This window comes from Pseudophryne corroboree, chromosome 1 (genome assembly GCF_028390025.1).
Source record: "Pseudophryne corroboree isolate aPseCor3 chromosome 1, aPseCor3.hap2, whole genome shotgun sequence".
Classification (NCBI taxonomy): domain Eukaryota; kingdom Metazoa; phylum Chordata; class Amphibia; order Anura; family Myobatrachidae; genus Pseudophryne; species Pseudophryne corroboree.
In genome coordinates this window covers 167887154-167913195 of record NC_086444.1, presented here as the reverse complement: position 1 = coordinate 167913195, position 26042 = coordinate 167887154, and the positions used below count along the sequence as shown (strand labels likewise).

General features: G+C 46.6%; 1 protein-coding gene across 1 annotated transcript in view; it reads left to right on the top strand.

The window, feature by feature from the left end:
- Window positions 1–26042, top strand: part of FCHO2 (FCH and mu domain containing endocytic adaptor 2) — a 418994-nt gene that overhangs the window by 20736 nt on the left and 372216 nt on the right. The window lies entirely within an intron of this gene.

Sequence of the window (26042 nt, the reverse complement as noted above, 5' to 3'; positions counted from 1 at the left end):
CTAGACAGAGACACGATCCTGTTAACCATAGACCATATCAAAGACTCAGTCTTATATATGAGAGATGCACAGAGGGAAATCTGCCGGCTGGCATCAAAAGTAAGTGCATTGTCCATTTCTGCTAGGAGAGGCTTATGGACTCGCCAGTGGACAGGAGATGCAGATTCTAAAAGGCACATGGAAGTTTTGCCTTATAAGGGTGAGGAATTATTTGGGGATGGTCTCTCGGACCTAGTTTCCACAGCAACGTCTGGGAAGTCAGCATTTTTACCCCATGTCCCCTCACAGCCTAAGAAGGCGCCGTTTTATCAGGTTCAGTCCTTTCGGACCCAGAAAAACAAGCGTGGAAAAGGCGGGTCTTTTCTGTCCAGAGGCAGAGGTAGGGGAAAAAGGCTGCAACAAACAGCAGGTTCCCAGGAGCAAAAGTCCTCCCCCGCTTCTTCTTCCAAGTCCGCCGCATGACGGTGGGGCTCGACAGGCGGAGCCAGGTACGGTGGGGGGCCGCCTCAAGAATTTCAGCGATCAGTGGGCTCGCTCACAGGTGGATCCCTGGATCCTTCAAATAGTATCTCAAGGGTACAAACTGGAATTCGAGGCGTCTCCACCCCACCGGTTCCTAAAATCTGCCTTGCCGATTGCTCCCTCGGACAGGGAGGCGGTGCTAGCGGCAATTCACAAGCTGTATTCCCAGCAGGTGATAATCAAGGTACCCCTACTTCAACAAGGCCGGGGTTACTATTCCACACTATTTGTGGTGCCGAAACCGGACGGTTCGGTGAGACCCATTCTAAATTTGAAATCCTTGAACACATACATAAAAAAATTCAAGTTCAAGATGGAATCGCTCAGGGCGGTTATTGCAAGCCTGGAGGAGGGGGATTACATGGTATCCCTGGACATCAAGGATGCTTACTTGCATGTCCCCATTTACCATCCACACCAGGAGTACCTCAGATTTGTGGTACAGGATTGCCATTACCAATTCCAGACGCTGCCGTTTGGACTGTCCACGGCACCGAGGGTATTTACCAAGGTTATGGCGGAAATGATGATACTCCTTCGAAAAAAGGGAGTTTTAATTATCCCGTACTTGGACGATCTCCTAATAAAGGCGAGGTCCAAGGAACAGTTGTTGGTGGGAGTAGCACTATCTCAGGAAGTGCTGCACCAGCATGGCTGGATTCTGAATATCCCAAAGTCACAGCTGGTTCCGACGACACGTCTACTGTTCCTGGGTATGATTCTGGATTTAGTTCAGAAAAAAGTGTTTCTCCCGGAGGAGAAAGCCAGGGAGTTGTCATCTCTAGTCAGAGACCTCCTGAAACCAAAACAGGTATCTGTGCATCACTGCACGCGGGTTCTGGGAAAGATGGTAGCTTCTTACGAAGCAATTCCCTTCGGCAGGTTCCATGCCAGAATCTTTCAGTGGGACCTGTTGGACAAATGGTCCGGATCGCATCTTCAGATGCATCGCTTAATAACCCTGTCTCCAAGAACCAGGGTGTCTCTACTGTGGTGGCTGCAGAGTGCCCATCTTCTAGAGGGCCGCAGGTTCGGCATACAGGACTGGGTCCTGGTGACCACGGATGCCAGCCTTCGAGGCTGGGGGGCAGTCACACGGGGAAGAAACTTCCAAGGACTATGGTCGAGTCAGGAGACTTCCCTTCACATAAATATTCTGGAACTAAGGGCCATTTACAATGCCCTAAGTCAAGCAAAATCCCTGCTCCTACACCAGCCGGTGCTGATCCAGTCAGACAACATCACGGCAGTCGCCCATGTAAATCGATAGGGCGGCACAAGAAGCAGGATGGCAATGGCAGAAGCCACAAGAATTCTCCGATGGGCGGAGAATCATGTACTAGCACTGTCAGCAGTGTTCATTCCGGGAGTGGACAACTGGGAAGCAGACTTCCTCAGCAGACACGACCTCCACCCGGGAGAGTGGGGACTTCATCCAGAAGTCTTCCAGATGCTGGTAAACCGTTGGGAAAAACCACAGGTGGACATGATGGCGTCCCGCCTCAACAAAAAGTTAAAAAGATATTGCGCCAGGTCAAGGGACCCTCAGGCGATAGCTGTGGACGCTCTAGTGACACCGTGGGTGTACCAGTCGGTTTATGTGTTCCCTCCTCTGCCTCTCATACCGAAGGTATTGAGAATAATAAGAAAGCGAGGAGTAAACACAATTCTCGTGGTTCCGGATTGGCCAAGACGAGCGTGGTACCCGGAACTTCAAGAGATGATCTCAGAGGACCCGTGGCCTCTGCCGCTCAGACAAGACCTGCTACAGCAGGGACCCTGTCTGTTCCAAGACTTACCGCGGCTGCGTTTGACGGCATGGCGGTTGAACGCCGGATCCTGAAGGAAAAATGTATTCCGGAAGAAGTCATTCCTACGCTTATTAAAGCCAGGAAAGATGTTACGGTAAACCATTATCACCGCATATGGCGGAAATATGTTGCATGGTGCGAGGCCGAAAAGGCCCCAACAGAGGAATTTCAACTAGGTCGATTTCTGCATTTCCTGCAAGCAGGAGTGAATATGGGCCTAAAACTAGGCTCCATTAAAGTACAGATCTCGGCTCTGTCGATTTTCTTTCAAAAAGAACTAGCTTCAGTACCTGAAGTTCAGACGTTTGTGAAAGGAGTGCTGCATATTCAGCCCCCGTTTGTGCCTCCTGTGGCACCTTGGGATCTCAACGTGGTGTTGAGTTTCTTAAAATCACATTGGTTTGAGCCACTAAAAACCGTGGATCTGAAATATCTCACGTGGAAAGTGGTCATGTTATTGGCCTTGGCTTCAGCCAGGCGAGTGTCAGAATTGGCGGCTTTATCATGTAAAAGCCCTTATCTGATTTTCTATATGGATAGGGCAGAATTGAGGACTCGTCCCCAGTTTCTCCCTAAGGTGGTGGTAGATGCTAGAATCAAGTGGGCTAAGGGACCTTTTCCGTAAGGGGGAGGAGTTATGACGCAAGGGGGAGGAGCTAGGCCAGCGGGATAGTTCCTCTACTATCCACGCCACCAACTATTACCTTTAGTAATTAGGTGGTGAGCGGAGCGGAGCGAGCCACCGTGCCCGAAGCGTGGCGAGCGTACTTTTCGGGTACCCTGTTCGCCCGTAGCTCCTCCCCCTGGTGACGTAGCTCCTCCCCTCAATACGTCACAAGGTCCCTTCAGCCCCTCCGATATAGAACCAACCCTAAGGTGGTGTCAGCGTTTCACCTGAACCAGCCTATTGTGGTGCCTGCGGCTACTAGGGATTTGGAGGACTCCAAGTTGCTAGACGTTGTCAGGGCCCTGAAAATATGTTTCCAGGACGGCTGGAGTCAGAAAATCTGACTCGCTGTTTATCCTGTATGCACCCAACAAGCTGGGTGCTCCTGCTTCTAAGCAGACTATTGCTCGCTGGATTTGTAGTACAATTCAGCTTGCACATTCTGTGGCAGGCCTGCCACAGCCAAAATCTGTAAATGCCCATTCCACAAGGAAGGTGGGCTCATCTTGGGCGGCTGCCCGAGGGGTCTCGGCTTTACAACTTTGCCGAGCTGCTACTTGGTCAGGGGCAAACACGTTTGCAAAATTTTACAAATTTGATACCCTGGCTGAGGAGGACCTGGAGTTCTCTCATTCGGTGCTGCAGAGTCACCCGCACTCTCCCGCCCGTTTGTGAGCTTTGGTATAATCCCCATGGTCCTTACGGAGTTCCCAGCATCCACTAGGACGTCAGAGAAAATAAGAATTTACTCACCGGTAATTCTATTTCTCGTAGTCCGTAGTGGATGCTGGGCGCCCATCCCAAGTGCGGATTGTCTGCAATACTTGTAAATAGTTATTGTTAACTAAAGGGTTATTGTTGAGCCATCTGTTGAGAGGCTCTGTTGTTTTCATGCTGTAAAACTGGATATAGTATCACGAGTTGTACGGTGTGATGGGTGTGGCTGGTATGAGTCTTAAGGGCCCTACACACTAAAAGATTATCTGTCCAATCTGGCTGATTGGAAAGAAAATCTGGCAATGTCTGGGAGCAAATGGCAATTGACTATTTGCTCTCAAACATTGGAAAACAGACAAAAATGGACTTTAAGACAAATTGGTTAAGTTTGTTTCATTAAACCAATTTATCTGTACTGTTTCTGTCCATTTTCTTGATTTTGGTAGTAAATTGTTGATTGTCATTTGCTCCCAGCCATTGCCAGATTTTCTTTCCAATCAGACAGATTGGACAGATAATCTTTAAATGTGTAGGGCCCTTTACCCGGGATTCAAAATCCTTCCTTATTATGTCAGCTCGTCCGGGCACAGTGTCCTAACTGAGGCTTGGAGGAGGGTCATAGTGGGAGGAGCCAGTGCACACCAGGTAGTCATAATTCATTCTAGAGTGCCCAGCCTCCTTCGGAGCCCGCTATTCCCCATGGTCCTTACGGAGTTCCCAGCATCCACTACGGACTACGAGAAATAGAATTACCGGTGAGTAAATTCTTATTTTTGTCCTCTTGAAATGGACTGTCCACTGCACTTGCCCTTAGGATCCATGTATAATAGTTACTATTCTGCACAAGTTTACATTGATAGTGCGTCTTTCGGCAGTTTGAGATACTGTATGTGGAAATGTATGGTTCAACTTTCTGTGCAGATTTATTTTCTCTTAAAGCTGCAAGTAAATTAGTAAATGTGCTGAGTATATGTTGGGGCTTTCTGAATAAACAATTTATGATAAAAAATAGTTTCCACCTTCATACGTGGTATGTGCCTCCTGTTGCTGGGGTGCTGTGAAAACCTAGTACTATAGCGACAGGTGGTTGGCGCAGAGGAGCGGTAGCCTGCATGTGTTGGTGTAGCACAGGGCTGGCCAAACCAGTCCTCGAGATCTACCAACAGTTCACATTTTCCAGACCACCTAGCTGGTGCACAGGTGTAGTCATTACTAATGAAGATGTGCTGCATTCATTCCTAACTGACAATTCTACAGATCTCCAGGAGGCCTGGAAAACATGAACTGTTGGTAGATCTCGAGGACCGGTTTGGCCAGCCCTGGTGTAGCAGTACTTTGGTTCTTTCTACATGCATCCTGTATTCTCAGTACACGTGGATACTCATTGGTTAGGTAAATTAAGCCAAGATGTGCTCACCAATGTTCTAAAGGATTCTTAAGGGTAAATTTAATGGCAGAACTCCATTTATGCAAATGGGAGTTTGTACGTGGTTATAACTTGTTTATCCTTTCTTGTAGTTTTATCAGTATTCTCCAAAGTTTTACCCCTCGTTAAGATTCTTAACTATACTGGGGAGCATGTATTACAAATGCCACGCAGACGCCATCTGCTCCTTATGGTATAATCGGCTTAATTCAAGGTTGATTGCAAAACAACATTTTCCTCTAATGGGCAAAACCTTGTGCACTGCAGTTGGGGCAGATATACCGTGCAGAGAGAGTTAGCTTTGGATGGGTTATTTTGTTTCTGTGCAGGGTAAATACTGGCAGTTTTATTTTTACACTGCAATTTAGATTTCAGTTTGAACACACCCCACCCAAATCTAACACTCTCAGCACATGTTATATCTTCCCGCCCCGCACAGCACATGCCATTAGATGAAAATGTTGTTTTGCATTCAACCTTGAATTAGGCCCAATGTCTTCTATCGGATCTGTAGTAGCAGCCTTTGCATTGTTTGTGTTATTGCTACTGTGCGGAGTATGTGATGTCAAAGAATAGTCTATGGTAAGATAAGTTACACTCATGGTCAGTGTCTTTTATTGCCTCTATGTAAAAAGTGCAAAAACATATGGGCAGCATATGCTTTATAGTAACAGGACAGCTTATTTATTAAAACAGAGCAGTGATTTGGGTTTTGGCATTTGCAGCAAGTTATCTGTATATAAACTGTCCACAGAGCTGTATTCTTTACAAGACTAGTAAGAGCATCCACTGCACGTATGACAGCGTCACGTACCCAGTAAAACAAGGGTAGTGCAGTGCCTCAGTGATGTCACTTATGAAAGTGACCAATGGGATGTCTCCAGTGTGTGTAGGTGGCAGGTCACTCTGGCTTTGTAAATATCATTTATTCCCGGATACATGTAAAGAGGGTCTTGCCTCTCAAACTTTCCTCTCCGCCTTCTGTTATTTAAAAAGGTGTCTTTCACCTCTACCTCCAGCATAATGCGCGTCACACAGTGTTGTTCTTCTTCATATAAATGCCATGCACAGTGCAGAGTAAAGGACAGTCTATAGCAGGGCTGGCCAAACCAGTCCTCGAGATCTACCAACAGTTCACATTTTCCAGATCACCTAGCTGGTGCACAGGTGTAGTCATTACTAATTAAGATGTGCTGCATTCATTCCTAACTGACAATTCTACAGATCTCCAGGAGGCCTGGAAAACATGAACTGTTGATAGATTCGAGTTTATCCTGCACCAGACTGGATAAAATTGTTGGTAGATCTCGAGGACCAGTTTGGCCAGCTCTGGTCTATAGGTTTGCTCCCTGGTGCTGGACAAAATACCTCACATCTAGCAGGCTGCTTTCTGCATATTACTGTGAATGCCACCAATCTGTTGTGAGGATTATAAGGACAGCAAGCAGCTTGCTGCGCTGTTCCGTCACAGTGATTGTGCAGCCTGTGTGATTGAATACAAGCACAGGCTGCTTGATATACATGGCTCGTAATTTTCTTTACCTCCTTTTAAAAACAGTTGTGGTTCTGAGCTTTGGTTCTAGAACATGAAAACTGTAGAAAGAGAATATCTGAGGCCAGTGTCCATTTGACTTGAAATCCTGTCATTCTTATCTATTATAGCCTTAGCCTATACATGTTTATGCAAAATAAATTGTGGATGAATACTAAACATATTACTCATCTCTGTACATGGAAAGGATTGTAACAAACTAATTACATACAATTTATGTGATCTAGGAAAGGTAAAGATGGCTATTCCCAACTGAGCTTACATTGTGAGGTGTGGGGATTACTTAATACGTAAAGTAGTGGAATGGGAATTGTAGATGCTGGTGTGGAAAGTGCTTGTGGCTAATATAAGACTGCGTCATTATCAGCCATCGGTAATAAAACCCTCAATAGTGACTGGCTGCTGGTGGTACTACACTATTGGAGCCAAGTAACATGAACCAGTAACTGTAGAAATATTAAGGGATGCACGTGACAAGCAATGAAGTTCCACTGTCCCGTGACATTAACACATACTTGCCTACCTGACCCTCTTCATGAGGGAGAAAATGCTCTGTTCCTGGACTTTCCTGGTAATGTGTGATTGCCATCACCTGTGGTGAAACACCTTTCTTATTAATTAACTAGCTCACCACAGGTAATGCCAATCATACATTACCAGGAAAGTCCAGGAACAGAGCATTTTCTCCCTCATGGAGAGGGTCAGATAGGCAAGTATGCATTAACATTATTATTATTATCCTTTATATGGGCCACAAGGGCTCCGCAGCGCCCAATTACAGAGTACATAAATAATCAAAACGGGAAAACAGCAACTTACAGTTGACAACAATATAGGACAAGTACAGGGTAAATAAACATAGCTACGTCAGCTGCTGGATTTGGTGCAGTTGAAGATTATTCAAGTAAGAGAAGGATAAGCACATGAGGGAAGAGGGCCCTACTCGTGAGAGCTTACATTCTAAAGGGGAGGGGTAGACAGACAGGGGAGACAGACTGGGTACATAGAGATCGTGGAACATATTTTTGTGTTTGTTTCGGCAGCCTTTTTCTGTACACTGCCACCACTAGCCTACATAGTTCACAGAGAGCCATATTTAAGGATGGCTCTCTGGACATAAGCTGCTGTACCCTGTGAATCTTGTTCCTGCACAAGTCATGTCAGCCTCCTTTCATTAACAGAAATATTATCAGCTGCATGTTTCTGTGGTGACCCATTCTGGTTACACCCATCACTGCCAAGTGTGATAACCCCAAGCAATGTTGCACTTTCTGATACTCCTGCTGCCCACTATATATTTTCAAGGTATTCTCAGGAGTAATTTGTACCACCTAAGGGGTATATTCAATTAGGGTCAGATCCATTCCGACATGCCTATGTCGGAATGGATCCGACAAGGGCTATTCAAAGCCCATCTCAATTCGACTTTAAAAAAGTCGAATTAAGATGAGAGGGGGGAGAGCCACGGGGAGACGGGGGACAACCGCGGCCAGCAACGCTGCAGGAGGATGTGTAATAGCCGCCAGACCTCACGGCAGCGTCCACCCGGCTCCAGCAAGCGGGACCTCACTTGCTGGAGCCGGGCGTACGCTGCCGTGAGCAGCGGCTATTACACATCCTCCTGCAGCGCTGTGCTGTAGCGCTGCTGTCCCCTGTCTCCCCGCTGCTCTCCTCCCTCTCCTCCTCCTTTCAGGTCCCCCATCTCAGTTCGACTTTTTTTTAAAGTCTAACTGACATGGTTCAGAAACAGGGCCAAAACCTGTCTGATTTGGCCCCGTTTCCCGCAGAAATACTCGAATCGGCAGCTATACCGCCAGTTCACGTACTATTCGACAAGTCGAATCCCCCGAATTGTCAAATAAAAATACTCGGGACTGAATAGGTCGGGACCCCTTCCGACCTGAAAAAGTCGAAAACTGCCGTCTCTTCGACAAGACGGCAGTTTCGACCCTAATTGAATATACCCCAAATCTGTTGTGTTAGTCAGTCAACACACGAGCTTCTGCTTTAAGATCTGGGGAATGTGCTATTAGGGCTCCATGAAGACTGGGTTTGAGGAACACTGCTCTAAGGGGGTGATTAAATTATTTGAGAGAATAAGCTCCCATCTAAAGTGATGGAAAGCTAATTAACTTGTTTACACAGCCAGCCCCAAACTGATCGCAACAGCCGCATTCTCACGCCCTAATGCATGCGATTAGCAGAGTGAAACAGCTTTTCCTGCGCTAAGGGCTGGTACTGCAGTTAGGGTGCTCCCGGCACTTGCTACCAGCACTGAAGTCCTCTTTATGTGGATATCCTCCTGAGGTGCGGGCAGAAATCCGCAATAAGTGCAGCATTGGGACTGGTCGCCCAAAACAATTGAATTCAGGAGCCAATTAAAACAATTGAATTGCTCCCTATGAGTTGTTAGCATTGAGCAATTACAGATGGGTCCACATTTATCTTGACCTTTAATATGATTAACTGAGACTGGCCAGTCGGACTTTATCCCCTGCTGTAATGACTTAATCCCTTGCTGTATTGTTCTCTGTATTGTATTGCAGCTGAGAACAATAGATTAAGGGTTTATGCTAATAAATCATGTTGTGCCTAGGCGCAGAAAACTAGTCAAGATAACCGTGGACCCATCTGTACATGGAGGTAGCAGGTGTACTGGAATCCCTTACCCACTGTTGCCAAAAATCATACATTTATAGGCATTAAGGTTAGTAATAGGATGAAAATGGAACCTGTTGTTCCAGTGACCCCAGTACCTCCCAGTGCTGATGCTGTTTGGGTGCTGCCTGCTCTATGTACCCATATTCATTGCAAGTAAACAAAAACCCCGGGACAGGCAACTGCTGGTTACTTTTGCATGTCAAATATGATTGATTATGAGATGCTTTGTCATTGTGAGTAATACTCCTTTTCCGCCAGATTACCAGATCCAACCTGTCTTGGAGCCAGGTCACACCCCATTCACACTACCGTCTGGACCCGGCATATTGGCTGGGAGACCCTTTTCAGACTGCACCAATGTGCAGTCTTTCTGCTCTTCCGGTGCTTGGCGAGTATATACTCCCTCAATACATTTAGTGTGATCAGGTTCGCTCCTTTTACATGGCAGACCCGGATTATTTTTCATGGACCCTTTTACACCAAGCCGTGACCCCGGTAGACACCGTAATAACCCGGGTTATTGCAACCGTGTAAAAGGGGTTTTAGTAACCAGCTTAATAAACTCTGCTTTCAGTGGTTGAATCTTTTTGTATACACAATAATATTTCAGTGATCTGATTTGTGTGTACATATGCAGGTATTATTGATGGGTATAAATAAAGAGCTTTTAAAAATAAAAACAACTCTCTGATTTGGAAATACCAGTATATTGGTTTTCTTTGTAGAATGTTTATACAGGTTGAGTCTCCCTTATCCAAAATGCTTGGGACCAGAGGTATTTTGGATATGGGATTTTTCCGTATTTTGGAATAATTGCCTACCATAATAAGATATCATGGTGATGGGACCTAAATCTAAGCACAGAATGCATTTATGTTTCATATACACCTTATACACACAGCCTGAAGGTAATTTTAGCCAATATTTTTTATAACTTTGTGCATTAAACAAAGTGTGTGTACATTCACACAATTCATTTATGTTTCATATACACCTTATACACACAGCCTGAAGGACATTTAATACAATATTTTTAATAACTGTGTGTATTAAACAAAGTTTGTGTACATTGAGCCATCAAAAAACAAAGGTTTCACTATCTCACTCTCACTCAAAAAAGTCCGTATTTCGGAATATTCCGTATTTCGGAATATTTGGATATGGGATACTCAACCTGTATAATATTTCTTACCTGATAAGATTTCTGCCTCAGGGCAAATACCCATCTTCGAAGTTGAGCAAACCTTCTGTTATTCTGTAAACGATCAATATTTACCCTGCTCATTCATATGAAGAAATGATTTGTGCCCAGAAGTACCGGGTTTAGGTGCGCAAAGCTGCTAAACCCGTCTGATGTCCTGGTTAGGGAGTTCAAACTCCCATTTGAGCGCTCAAACCATGGAGTTATTGCACATTTCAGTTTGCCACCTCAGAAGGCAGCGAGCTGAAATGTGTCCCTCTGCAGCTATTAAATTGGTCTATCTGGCGCCATCTTGTGGCAACCGCCGCAAATAACAATCCCCCCCCCCCCCCCCAATGCGTTAATATTGCAAGAGCTGCACTAAATTCCTTTTGATAACTAGTATGAGTGTAATAAGGTGTATACAGTTTGCTGGGTTTTTACTGCTTCTGGCTGAGTGCCATACATTTGATTCACAGGTTTGTGAATTCTGTTTGTTCCTAATGCACTTGGATGTGTAATTGTCCTGCAAGATGTCTAGGCATGGTATGTGCTAGTTTTGCAGACCAATAGCATACATTGGGCGTGATGTAATACCATCCTTGTGTGCCGGAGGTTCGGGATTCCTGCTGAAATCTGACTTTTTTATTTTTAAAGTAAAGTGGTTTTGCCTTGTAAATCACTGGCGCTTTAAAAAAAACAAAAACGTCCTAGTTTATCCGGAATCCCGCACCTCTTGCAAACTCGGATGGCATTACACCCCCCTCCCCCCCCCCCCCCCCCCCCTCCCCCTCCCCCAAAATCTCTTTGTTTGTTACATGGAATCAGGAAACAAAGTTTAAATAAACTTTGTTGTGGCTTTACATATACGTGAAATCTGAATAGATCAAGTACAAATGACAAAACATCTTTTATGTGTGCCTGTTTGAAGGTGGCCGTCTTCTGGACAGCTCCGTATAATGGCAATTGTATAATTACATTTGCCTTTCCCACCTGAGAGAAGTGTCGCAGGTTTCTCAGCTGACACCAGCAGCTAATTTGATTAATGTCTAAATATAGAAAGTAGAAGATAGGGACTGAGCAAGTATTGTTTAATAGGTTTGATCAGAAAAAGTGTTTTTAGTAGCTGTATATTGAAGTGAGGCTTTTACTCTGCTCTGCTAATGTTTCTCCGCCTAATGTTCAGACATGGCTTTTATATTTTCTCAATTACTATGTAGCTGCACCTCTAGAGCTCATTACAAGATCAGAACTTCTACTCATCCCTGAATAGACTGGGATGCATCATGAGGTCTAAATCCTGTAATCTTGTTATCTAACATTACAGGTATGTTAATTTCCAGAGAACAAGCTCTGAACCGCCACACGCCTGTCCCTACTCTATAATGGGGTAGCTGTTGCCTTCATGTCATGATTGCATACTGTCTGTATAATGTACAGTGCCTTGCTAAAGTATTCACCCCCCTTTGCATTTTTCATGTTTTGTTGCCTCAAAACCTGGAATTAAAATGGATTGTTTGAAGGTTTGCATCATTTAATTCACAGAACATGGCTACAACTTTGAAGATGTGTTTTTTTAATTTATTTATTTTATTGTGAAGCAAACAACGAATAGGACAAAATAACCGTAAACTTCAGGTGCATAGATATTCTCCTCCCTGTAGTCAGTACTTTGTAGAGCCGCCTTTTGTGGCAATTCAGTTCACTAATTATGTGACTTCTGAGGGTAATTGGTTGCACAAGAACTTTTGAGGCGCTTCATAGCAAAGGGGGTGAATACATATGCACATGCCAATTTCCAAATTTTTATTTATAAAAATTTTTTATATAATTTTTTTTTTTCTCATTTCACTTCACCAACTTAGATTATTTTGTGCATATCCATCACACAAAATTCGGATTTAAATTTTTTTTTTTATTACAGGTTGTAATGTAACAAAATAGGTTAAAAAAAAAAGCCAAGGGGGAGTGAATACGCAAGGCACTGTACTCTGTAATCTTTCTGTAACTTTGTCTTGTAACAAAAATGGCTTTTATCTCTTTAAAAATGCACAAATAATTGTTGTGTAGTGCACATACCATAGCAGGTAAAATTACTGTATTATACTATTTTTGTTATACCTGGGGAGGCCAGAGTATATTTTATACAACTGGAATTGACGCTGTAGTGACATTGCATGAAGTTCCTCATTATTGCTAGTTTCTCTATCGTCCTAGTGGATGCTGGGGTTCCTGAAAGGACCATGGGGAATAGCGGCTCCGCAGGAGACAGGGCACAAAAAGTAAAGCTTTAGGATCAGGTGGTGTGCACTGGCTCCTCCCCCTATGACCCTCCTCCAAGCCAGTTAGATTTTTGTGCCCGGCCGAGAAGGGTGCAATCTAGGTGGCTCTCCTAAAGAGCTGCTTAGGAAAGTTTAGCTTAGGTTTTTTATTTTACAGTGAGTCCTGCTGGCAACAGGATCACTGCAACGAGGGACTTAGGGGAGAAGAAGTGAACTCACCTGCGTGCAGGATGGATTGGCTTCTTGGCTACTGGACATCAGCTCCAGAGGGACGATCACAGGTACAGCCTGGATGGTCACCGGAGCCTTGCCGCCGGCCCCCTTGCAGATGCTGAAGTAAGAAGAGGTCCAGAATCGGCGGCAGAAGACTCCTCAGTCTTCTAAAGGTAGCGCACAGCACTGCAGCTGTGCGCCATTTTCCTCTCAGCACACTTCACACGGCAGTCACTGAGGGTGCAGGGCGCTGGGAGGGGGGCGCCCTGGGAGGCAAATGAATACCTATTTTGGCTAAAAATACCTCACATATAGCCTCCGGAGGCTATATGGAGATATTTAACCCCTGCCAGAATCCGTTAAGAGCGGGAGACGAGGCCGCCGAAAAAGGGGCGGGGCCTATCTCCTCAGCACACAGCGCCATTTTCCCTCACAGAAAGGCTGGAGGGAAGGCTCCCAGGCTCTCCCCTGCACTGCACTACAGAAACAGGGTTAAAACAGAGAGGGGGGGCACTAATTTGGCGATATGCTTATATATATATTAAGATGCTATAAGGGAAAACACTTATATAAGGTTGTCCCTATATAATTATAGCGTTTTTGGTGTGTGCTGGCAAACTCTCCCTCTGTCTCTCCAAAGGGCTAGTGGGTCCTGTCCTCTATCAGAGCATTCCCTGTGTGTGTGCTGTGTGTCGGTACGTGTGTGTCGACAGGTAGGAGGACGATGTTGGTGAGGAGGCGGAGCAATTGCCTGTAATGGTGATGTCACTCTCTAGGGAGTCGACACCGGAATGGATGGCTTATTTAGGAAATTACGTGATAATGTCAACACGCTGCAAGGTCGGTTGACGACATGAGACGGCCGACAAACAATTAGTACGGTCCAGACGTCTCAAAAACACCGTCAAGGGTTTTAAAACGCCCGTTTACTTTAGTCGGTCGACACAGACACAGACAGGGACACTGAATCCAGTGTCGACGGTGAATAAACAAACGTATTCCTTATTAGGGCCACACGTTAAAGGCAATGAAGGAGGTGTTACGTATTTCTGATACTACAAGTACCACAAAAGAGGGTATTATGTGGGATGTGAAAAAACTACCATAGTTTTTCCTGAATCAGATAAATTAAATAAAGTGTGTGATGATGCGTGGGTTCCCCCCGATAGAAAATTATGGGCGGTATACCCTTTCCCGCCAGAAGTTAGGGCGCGTTGGGAAACACCCTTTAAGGTGGATAAGGCGCTCACACGCTTATCAAAACAAGTGGCGGTACCGTCTATAGATAGGGCCGTCCTCAAGGACCAGCTGACAAGGCTGGAAAATATAATAAAAAGTATATACACACATACTGGTGTTATACTGCGGCCAGCGATCGCCTCAGCCTGGATGTGCAGAGCTAGGGTGGCTTGGTCGGATTCCCTGACTAAAAATATTGATACCCTTGACAGGGACAGTATTTTATTGACTATAGAGCATTTCTATATATGCGAGATGCACAGAGGGATATTTGCACTCTGGCATCATGAATAAACGCGATGTCCATAACTGCCAGAAGATGTTATGGACACGACAGTGGTCAGGTGATGCAGATTCCAAACGGCACAGTATGGCCGTATACAGGAAGAGGACTTGTTTGGGGTCGGTCCATCGGACCTGGTGGTCACGGCAACTGCTGGAAAATCCACCGTTTTTTACCCTAAGTCACATCTCTGCAGAAAAAGACACCGTCTTTTCAGCCTCAGTCCTCTCGTCCCTATAAGATCATATCTGCCCAGGGATAGAGGAAAGGGAAGAAGACTGCAGCAGGCAGCCCATTCCCAGGAACAGAAGCGTTCCACCGTGTCTGACAAGTTCTCAGCATAGCGCTGAGACCGTACAGGACCCCTGGATCCTACAAGTAGTATCCCGGGGGTACAGATGGGAATGTCGAGACGTTTCCCCTTCGCAGGCTCCTGAAGTCTGCTTTACCAAGTCTCCCTCCGACAAGGAGGTAGTATGGGAAAAAATTCACAAGCTGTATTCCCAGCAGGTGATAATTAAATTACCCCTCCTACTACAGAAAAGGGGTATTATTCCACACTATATTGTGGTACTGAAGCCAGAAGGCTAGGTGAGACTTATTCTAAAAATTTTTTTTTGAACACTTACAAAGGTTCAAATTAAGATGAAGTCACTCAGAGCAGTGATAACGAACCAGGAATAAGGGGACTATATAGTGTCCCGGGACATCAGGGATGCTTACCTCTATGTCCCAAATTTGCCCTTCTCACTAAGGGTACCTCAGGTTCGTGGTGCAGAACTGTCACTATCAGTTTCAGACGCTGCCGTTTGGATTGTCCACGGCACCCTGGGGTCTTTACCAAGGTAATGGCCGAATTGATGATTCTTCTTCGAAGAAAAGGCGTCTTAATTATCCCTTACTTGGACGATCTCCTGATAGGGGCATAGTCCAGGGAACAGTTGGAGGTCGGAGTAGCACTATCTCGGATACTGCTACAATCAGCACGGGTGGATTCTAAATATTCCAAAATCGCAGCTGATCCCGACGACACGTCTGCTGTGCCTAGGGATGATTCTGGACACAGTCCAGAAAAAGGTGTTTCTCCCGGAAGAGAAAGCCAGGGAGTTATCCGAGCAAGTCAGGAACCTCCTAAAAACAGTGCATCATTGCACAAGGGTCCTGGTAAAAATGGTGGCTTCCTACGAAGCAATTCCATTCGGCAGATTTCACGTAAGAACTTTTCAGTGGGATCTGCTGGACAAATGGTCCGGATCGCATCTTCAGATGCATCAGCGGATAACCCAATATCCAAGGACAAGGGTGTCTCTCCTGTGGTGGTTATAGAGTGCTCATCTTCTAGAGGGCAGCAGATTCGGCATTCAGGATTGGATGCTGGTAACCACGGAGCCCAGCCTGAGAGGCTGGGGAGCAGTCACACAAGGAAAAAATTTCCAGGGAGTGTGATCAAGTATGGAGACTTTTCTCCACATAAATATACTGGAGCTAAGGGTAAATTTATAATGCTCTAAGCTTAGCAAGACCTCTGCTTCAAGGTCAGCCGGTATTGATCCAGTGGGAAAAACATCACGGCAGTCGCCCACGTAAACAGACAGGGCGACACAAGAAGCAGGAGGGCAATGGCAGAAACTGCAAGGACTTTTCGCTGGGCGGAAAATCATGTGATAACACTGTCAGCAGTTTTTCATCCCGGGAATGGAAACTGGGAAGCAGACTTCCTCAGCACGACCTCCACCCGGGAGAGTGGAAACTTCATTGAGAAGTTTTTTCCACATGATTGTAAACCGTTGGGAAATACCAAAGGTGGACATGATGGCGTCCCGTCTGAACAAAAAACGGGACAGGTATTGCGCCAGGTCAAGAGACCCTCAGGCAATAGATGTGGACGTTCTGGTAACACCGTGGGTGTACCAGTCGGTGTATGTGTTCCCTCCTCTGCTTCTCATACCTAAGGTGCTGAGAATTATAAGACGTAGAGGAGTAAGAACTATACTCATGGCTCCGGATTGGCCAAGAAGGACTTGGTACCCGGAACTTCAAGAGATGCTTACAGAGGTCTTATGGCCTCTGCCGCTAAGAAGGGACTTGCTTCAGCAAGTACCATGTCTGTTCCAAGACTTACCGCAGCTGCGTTTGTCGGCATGGCGATGGAAAGCCGGATCCTAAGGGAAAAAAGGCATTCCGGAAGAGGTCATTCCTACCCTGGTCAAAGCCAGAAAGGAGGTGACCGCACAACATTATCACCACGTGTGGCGAAAATATGTTGCGTGGTGTGAGGCCAGGAAGGCCCCACAAAGAAATTTCAACTCGGTCGTTTCCTGCATTTCCTGCAAACAGGAGTGTCTATGGGCCTCAAATTGGGGTCCATTAAGGTTCAAATTCGGCCCTGTAAATTTTCTTCCAGAAAGAATTGGCTTCAGTTCCTGAAGTCCAGAAGTTTGTCAAGGGAGTATTGCATATACAAACCCCTTTTTTGTGCCTCCAGTGGCACTGTGGGATCTCAACGTAGTTCTGGGATTCCTCAAATCACATTGGTTTAAAACCAGTCAAATATGTGGATTTGAAGCATCTCACATAAAAAGTGACCATGCTCTTGGCCCTGGCCTGGACCAGGCGAGTGTCAAATTGGTGGTTTTTTCTCAAAAAAGCCCATATCTGTTTGTCCATTCGGACAGGGCAGAGCTGCGGACTCGTCCCCAGTTCTCTCCCTAAGGTGGTGTCAGTGTTTCACCTGAACCAGCTTATTGTGGTGCCTTGCACCTACTAGGGACTTGGAGGACTCCAAGTTGCTAGGAGTTGTCAGGGCCCTGAAAATATGTTCCAGGACAGCTGGAGTCAGAAAATCTGACTCGCTGTTTATACTGTATGCACCCAACAAGTTGGGTGCGCCTGCTTCTAAGCAGGCGATTGCTCGTTGGATTTGTAACACAATTCAACTTGCACATTCTGAGGCAGGCCTGCCACAGTCTAAATCGGTTAAGGCCCATTCCACAAGGAAGGTGGGCTCATCTTGGGCGGCTGCCCGAGAGGTCTCGGCATTACAACTCTGCCGAGCAGCTACGTGGTCAGGGGAGAACACGTTTGTAAAATTCTACAAATTTGATATCCTGGCAAAAGAGGACCTGGAGTTCTCTCATTCGGTGCTGCAGAGTCATCTGCACTCTCCCGCCCGTTTGGGAGCTTTGGTATAATCCCCATGGTCCTTTCAGGAACCCCAGCATCCACTAGGACGATAGAGAAAATAAGAATTTACTTACCGATAATTCTATTTCTCGGAGTCCGTAGTGGATGCTGGGCGCCCATCCCAAGTGCGGATTATCTGCACTACTTGTACATAGTTACAAAAATCGGGTTATTATTGTTGTGAGCCATCTTTTCAGAGGCTCCGCTGTTATCATACTGTTAACTGGGTTTAGATCACAAGTTGTACGGTGTGATTGGTGTGGCTGGTATGAGTCTTACCCGGGATTCAAAATTCCTCCCTTATTGTGTACGCTCGTCCGGGCACAGTACCTAACTGGCTTGGAGGAGGGTCATAGGGGGAGGAGCCAGTGCACACCACCTGATCCTAAAGCTTTACTTTTTGTGCCCTGTCTCCTGCGGAGCCGCTATTCCCCATGGTCCTTTCAGGAACCCCAGCATCCACTACGGACTCCGAGAAATAGAATTATCGGTAAGTAAATTCTTATTATAATTATAGCGTTTTGGTGTGTGCTGGCAAACTCTCCCTCTGTCTCTCCAAAGGGCTAGTGGGTCCTGTCCTCTATCAGAGCATTCCCTGTGTGTGTGCTGTGTGTCGGTACGTGTGTGTCGACAGGTAGGAGGACGATGTTGGTGAGGAGGCGGAGCAATTGCCTGTAATGGTGATGTCACTCTCTAGGGAGTCGACACCGGAATGGATGGCTTATTTAGGAAATTACGTGATAATGTCAACACGCTGCAAGGTCGGTTGACGACATGAGACGGCCGACAAACAATTAGTACGGTCCAGACGTCTCAAAAACACCGTCAAGGGTTTTAAAACGCCCGTTTACTTTAGTCGGTCGACACAGACACAGACAGGGACACTGAATCCAGTGTCGACGGTGAATAAACAAACGTATTCCTTATTAGGGCCACACGTTAAAGGCAATGAAGGAGGTGTTACGTATTTCTGATACTACAAGTACCACAAAAGAGGGTATTATGTGGGATGTGAAAAAACTACCATAGTTTTTCCTGAATCAGATAAATTAAATAAAGTGTGTGATGATGCGTGGGTTCCCCCCGATAGAAAATTATGGGCGGTATACCCTTTCCCGCCAGAAGTTAGGGCGCGTTGGGAAACACCCTTTAAGGTGGATAAGGCGCTCACACGCTTATCAAAACAAGTGGCGGTACCGTCTATAGATAGGGCCGTCCTCAAGGACCAGCTGACAAGGCTGGAAAATATAATAAAAAGTATATACACACATACTGGTGTTATACTGCGGCCAGCGATCGCCTCAGCCTGGATGTGCAGAGCTAGGGTGGCTTGGTCGGATTCCCTGACTAAAAATATTGATACCCTTGACAGGGACAGTATTTTATTGACTATAGAGCATTTCTATATATGCGAGATGCACAGAGGGATATTTGCACTCTGGCATCATGAATAAACGCGATGTCCATAACTGCCAGAAGATGTTATGGACACGACAGTGGTCAGGTGATGCAGATTCCAAACGGCACAGTATGGCCGTATACAGGAAGAGGACTTGTTTGGGGTCGGTCCATCGGACCTGGTGGTCACGGCAACTGCTGGAAAATCCACCGTTTTTTACCCTAAGTCACATCTTTGCAGAAAAAGACACCGTCTTTTCAGCCTCAGTCCTCTCGTCCCTATAAGATCATATCTGCCCAGGGATAGAGGAAAGGGAAGAAGACTGCAGCAGGCAGCCCATTCCCAGGAACAGAAGCGTTCCACCGCGTCTGACAAGTTCTCAGCATGGCGCTGAGACCGTACAGGACCCCTGGATCCTACAAGTAATATCCCGGGGGTACAGATGGGAATGTCGAGACGTTTCCCCTTCGCAGGCTCCTGAAGTCTGCTTTACCAAGTCTCCCTCCGACAAGGAGGTAGTATGGGAAAAAATTCACAAGCTGTATTCCCAGCAGGTGATAATTAAATTACCCCTCCTACTACAGAAAAGGGGTATTATTCCACACTATATTGTGGTACTGAAGCCAGAAGGCTAGGTGAGACTTATTCTAAAAATTTTTTTTTGAACACTTACAAAGGTTCAAATTAAGATGAAGTCACTCAGAGCAGTGATAACGAACCAGGAATAAGGGGACTATATAGTGTCCCGGGACATCAGGGATGCTTACCTCTATGTCCCAAAATTTGCCCTTCTCACTAAGGGTACCTCAGGTTCGTGGTGCAGAACTGTCACTATCAGTTTCAGACGCTGCCGTTTGGATTGTCCACGGCACCCTGGGGTCTTTACCAAGGTAATGGCCGAATTGATGATTCTTCTTCGAAGAAAAGGCGTCTTAATTATCCCTTACTTGGACGATCTCCTGATAGGGGCATAGTCCAGGGAACAGTTGGAGGTCGGAGTAGCACTATCTCGGATACTGCTACAATCAGCACGGGTGGATTCTAAATATTCCAAAATCGCAGCTGATCCCGACGACACGTCTGCTGTGCCTAGGGATGATTCTGGACACAGTCCAGAAAAAGGTGTTTCTCCCGGAAGAGAAAGCCAGGGAGTTATCCGAGCAAGTCAGGAACCTCCTAAAAACAGTGCATCATTGCACAAGGGTCCTGGTAAAAATGGTGGCTTCCTACGAAGCAATTCCATTCGGCAGATTTCACGTAAGAACTTTTCAGTGGGATCTGCTGGACAAATGGTCCGGATCGCATCTTCAGATGCATCAGCGGATAACCCAATATCCAAGGGTGTCTCTCCTGTGGTGGTTATAGAGTGCTCATCTTCTAGAGGGCAGCAGATTCGGCATTCAGGATTGGATGCTGGTAACCACGGAGCCCAGCCTGAGAGGCTGGGGAGCAGTCACACAAGGAAAAAATTTCCAGGGAGTGTGATCAAGTATGGAGACTTTTCTCCACATAAATATACTGGAGCTAAGGGTAAATTTATAATGCTCTAAGCTTAGCAAGACCTCTGCTTCAAGGTCAGCCGGTATTGATCCAGTGGGAAAAACATCACGGCAGTCGCCCACGTAAACAGACAGGGCGACACAAGAAGCAGGAGGGCAATGGCAGAAACTGCAAGGACTTTTCGCTGGGCGGAAAATCATGTGATAACACTGTCAGCAGTTTTTCATCCCGGGAATGGAAACTGGGAAGCAGACTTCCTCAGCACGACCTCCACCCGGGAGAGTGGAAACTTCATTGAGAAGTTTTTTCCACATGATTGTAAACCGTTGGGAAATACCAAAGGTGGACATGATGGCGTCCCGTCTGAACAAAAAACGGGACAGGTATTGCGCCAGGTCAAGAGACCCTCAGGCAATAGATGTGGACGTTCTGGTAACACCGTGGGTGTACCAGTCGGTGTATGTGTTCCCTCCTCTGCTTCTCATACCTAAGGTGCTGAGAATTATAAGACGTAGAGGAGTAAGAACTATACTCATGGCTCCGGATTGGCCAAGAAGGACTTGGTACCCGGAACTTCAAGAGATGCTTACAGAGGTCTTATGGCCTCTGCCGCTAAGAAGGGACTTGCTTCAGCAAGTACCATGTCTGTTCCAAGACTTACCGCAGCTGCGTTTGTCGGCATGGCGATGGAAAGCCGGATCCTAAGGGAAAAAAGGCATTCCGGAAGAGGTCATTCCTACCCTGGTCAAAGCCAGAAAGGAGGTGACCGCACAACATTATCACCACGTGTGGCGAAAATATGTTGCGTGGTGTGAGGCCAGGAAGGCCCACAAAGAAATTTCAACTCGGTCGTTTCCTGCATTTCCTGAAAACAGGAGTGTCTATGGGCCTCAAATTGGGGTCCATTAAGGTTCAAATTCGGCCCTGTAAATTTTCTTCCAGAAAGAATTGGCTTCAGTTCCTGAAGTCCAGAAGTTTGTCAAGGGAGTATTGCATATACAAACCCCTTTTTTGTGCCTCCAGTGGCACTGTGGGATCTCAACGTAGTTCTGGGATTCCTCAAATCACATTGGTTTAAAACCAGTCAAATATGTGGATTTGAAGCATCTCACATAAAAAGTGACCATGCTCTTGGCCCTGGCCTGGACCAGGCGAGTGTCAAATTGGTGGTTTTTTCTCAAAAAAGCCCATATCTGTTTGTCCATTCGGACAGGGCAGAGCTGCGGACTCGTCCCCAGTTCTCTCCCTAAGGTGGTGTCAGTGTTTCACCTGAACCAGCTTATTGTGGTGCCTTGCACCTACTAGGGACTTGGAGGACTCCAAGTTGCTAGGAGTTGTCAGGGCCCTGAAAATATGTTCCAGGACAGCTGGAGTCAGAAAATCTGACTCGCTGTTTATACTGTATACACCCAACAAGTTGGGTGCGCCTGCTTCTAAGCAGGCGATTGCTCGTTGGATTTGTAACACAATTCAACTTGCACATTCTGAGGCAGGCCTGCCACAGTCTAAATCGGTTAAGGCCCATTCCACAAGGAAGGTGGGCTCATCTTGGGCGGCTGCCCGAGAGGTCTCGGCATTACAACTCTGCCGAGCAGCTGCGTGGTCAGGGGAGAACACGTTTGTAAAATTCTACAAATTTGATATCCTGGCAAAAGAGGACCTGGAGTTCTCTCATTCGGTGCTGCAGAGTCATCCGCACTCTCCCGCCCGTTTGGGAGCTTTGGTATAATCCCCATGGTCCTTTCAGGAACCCCAGCATCCACTAGGACGATAGAGAAAATAAGAATTTACTTACCGATAATTCTATTTCTCGGAGTCCGTAGTGGATGCTGGGCGCCCATCCCAAGTGCGGATTATCTGCAATACTTGTACATAGTTACAAAAATCGGGTTATTATTGTTGTGAGCCATCTTTTCGGAGGCTCCGCTGTTATCATACTGTTAACTGGGTTTAGATCACAAGTTGTACGGTGTGATTGGTGTGGCTGGTATGAGTCTTACCCGGGATTCAAAATTCCTCCCTTATTGTGTACGCTCGTCCGGGCACAGTACCTAACTGGCTTGGAGGAGGGTCATAGGGGGAGGAGCCAGTGCACACCACCTGATCCTAAAGCTTTACTTTTTGTGCCCTGTCTCCTGCGGAGCCGCTATTCCCCATGGTCCTGCTTGTTTTCAAGATATCATATATGTTAGCTTGCTACAAAACTGTCCTCCTGTTTTAGTAGTGACCCCTAGAAAATAGGATTTTAATTACCTACCGGTAAATCCTTTTCTCGTACATCCGTAAAAGGATTTACCGGTAGGTAATTAAAATCCTATTTCTCTGACGTCCTAGTGGATGCTGGGGACTCCGTAAGGACCATGGGGAATAGACGGCTCCGCAGGAGACTGGGCACATCTAAAGAAAGATTTAGGTCTATCTGGTGTGCACTGGCTCCTCCCCCTATGACCCTCCTCCAAGCCTCAGTTAGATTTCTGTGCCCGGCCGAGCTGGATGCACACTAGGGGCTCTCCTGAGCTCCTAGAAAGAAAGTATAGTTTAGGTTTTTTATTTTACAGTGAGACCTGCTGGCAACAGGCTCACTGCAGCGAGGGACTAAGGGGAGAAGAAGCGAACCTACCTAAGTGGTGGTAGCTTGGGCTTCTTAGGCTACTGGACACCATTAGCTCCAGAGGGATCGCACACAGGACCCGACCTCGTCGTCCGTTCCCGGAGCCGCGCCGCCGTCCCCCTTACAGAGCCAGAAGCAAGAAGGTCCGGAAAATCGGCGGCTGAAGACTTCTGTCTTCTCCAAGGTAGCGCATAGCACTGCAGCTGTGCGCCATTGCTCCTCATGCACACCTCACACTCCGGTCACTGAGGGTGCAGGGCGCTTGGGGGGGGCGCCCTGAGCAGCAATAAAAACACCTTGGCTGGCAAAAATATCACAATATATAGCCCCAGAGGCTATATATGTGGTAAATACCCCTGCCAGAATCCAGAAAAAAGCGGGAGAATAGGCCGCGGAAAAGGGGCGGAGCTATCTCCCTCAGACACACTGGCGCCATTTTCTCTTCACAGTGCAGCTGGAAGAAAGCTCCCCAGGCTCTCCCCTGTAGTTTTCAGGCTCAAAGGGTTAAAAAGAGAGGGGGGGCACTAAATTTAGGCGCAATATTGTATATACAAGCAGCTATGGGGGAAAATTCACTCAGTTATAGTGTTAATCCCCACATTATATAGCGCTCTGGTGTGTGCTGGCATACTCTCTCTCTGTCTCCCCAAAGGGCTTTGTGGGTCCTGTCCTCAGTCAGAGCATTCCCTGTGTGTGTGCGGTGTGTCGGTACAGCTGTGTCGACATGTTTGAGGAGGAGGCTTATATAGTGACGGAGCAGATGCCGATAAATGTGATGTCGCCCCCTGTGGGGCCGACACCAGAGTGGATGGTTAGGTAAAAGGTATTAACCGACAGTGTCAACTCCTTACATAAAAGGGTGGATGACGTAACAGCTGTGGGACAGCCGGCTTCTCAGCCCGTGCCTGCCCAGGCGTCTCAAAAGCCATCAGGGGCTCAAAAACGCCCGCTCATTCAGATGGCAGACACAGATGTCGACACGGAGTCTGACTCCAGTGTCGACAAGGTTGAGACATATACACAATCCACTAGGAACATCCGTGACTTGATCCCGGCAATAAAAAATGTGTTACACATTTCTGACATTAACCTCTAAAAATGGGTTTTTATGTTTGGGGAGAAAAAGCAGGCAGTGTTTTGTTCCCCCATCAGATGAATGAATGAAGTGTGTGAAAAGCGTGGGTTCCCCCTGATAAGAAACTGGTAATTTCTAAAAAGTTACTGATGGCGTACCTTTTCCCGCCCGAGGATAAGTTACGCTGGGAGATATCCCCTAGGGTGGATAAGGCGCTCACATGGTTGTCAAAATAGGTGGCACTGCCGTTTTAGGAACGGCCACTTTGAAGGTACCTGTTGATAAAAAGCAGGAGGCTATCCTGAAGTCTGTATTTACACACTCAGGTACTAGACTGAAACCTGCAGAGCGTGCTGCTGCAGCGTGGTCGGTGACCCTGTCAAACATACTAGTTTGCTAACATGAGAACATATTAAAGACGTCGTCTTATATATGAGGGATGCACAGAGGGATATTTTGCCGGCTGGCATCCAAAATGAATGTAATGTCCATTCTGTCAGGAGGGTATTAGAGACTTGTCACTGGACAGGTGATGCTGACCTTAAAAGGCGCATAGAGATTCTGCCTTATAAGGGTGAGGAATTATTTGGGGATGGTCTCTGGGACCTCGTATCCGCAGCAACAGCTGGGAAGAAATATTTTTACCTCAGTTTTCCTCACAGACTAAGAAAGCACTGTATTATCAGGTACAGTCCTTTCGGCTTCAGAAAAGCAAGCGGGTCAAAGGCGCTTCCTTTCTGTACAGAGACAAGGGAAGAGGGAAAAAGCTGCACCAGTCAGCCTGTTCCCAGAATCATAATTCTTCTCTCGCTTCCTCTGAGTCCACAGCATGACGCGGGGGCTCCACAGGTGTAGCCAGGTACGGTGGGGGGCCGTCTCAAAAATTTCAGCGATCAGTGGGCTCGCTCACAGGTGGATCCCTGTTTCATTCAAGTAGTATTTCAGGGGTACAAGCTGGAATTCGAGATGTCTTCCCCCCCGCCGTTTCCTCAAATATGCCTTGCCGACAACTCCCTCAGGCAGGGAGGCTGTGCTAGAGGCAATTAATAAGCTGTATTCCCAGCAGGTAATACTTAAGGTGCCCCTACTCCAACAAGGACGGGGTTACTATTCCACACGGTTTGGGGTACCGAAACCGCATGGTTCGGTGTGACCTTTTTTTATATTTAAAATCCTTGAACACATACATAAAAAATTCAAGTTCAAGATGGAATCGCTCAGGGCGGTTATTGCAAGCCTGGCCGAGGGGGATTACATGGTATCCCGGGACATCAAGGATGCTTACCTGCATGTCCCTATTTACTATCCTCGCCAGGAGTACCTCAGATTTGTGGTACAGGATTACCATTACCAAGTCCAGACTCTGCCGTTTGGACTGTACGTGGCACCGAGGGTGTTACCATGGTAATGGCCGGAATGATGATACTCCTTCGAAAAAGGGGAGTTTTAATTATCCCGTACTTGGACAATCTCCTTATAAGGGCGAGGTCCAAGGAGCAGTTGCTAGTCGGGGTAGCACTATTTTGGAAAGTGCTACAACAGCACGGTTGGATTCTAAACAGTCCAGAGTCACAGCTGGTTCCTACGACACGTCTACTGTTCCTGGGGATGGTTCTGGACACAGACCAGAAATAAGTGTTTCTCCCGGAGGAGAAAGCCAAGGAGCTGTCATCTCTAGTCAGAGACCTCCTGAAGCCAAAACAGTTATCGGTGCATCATTG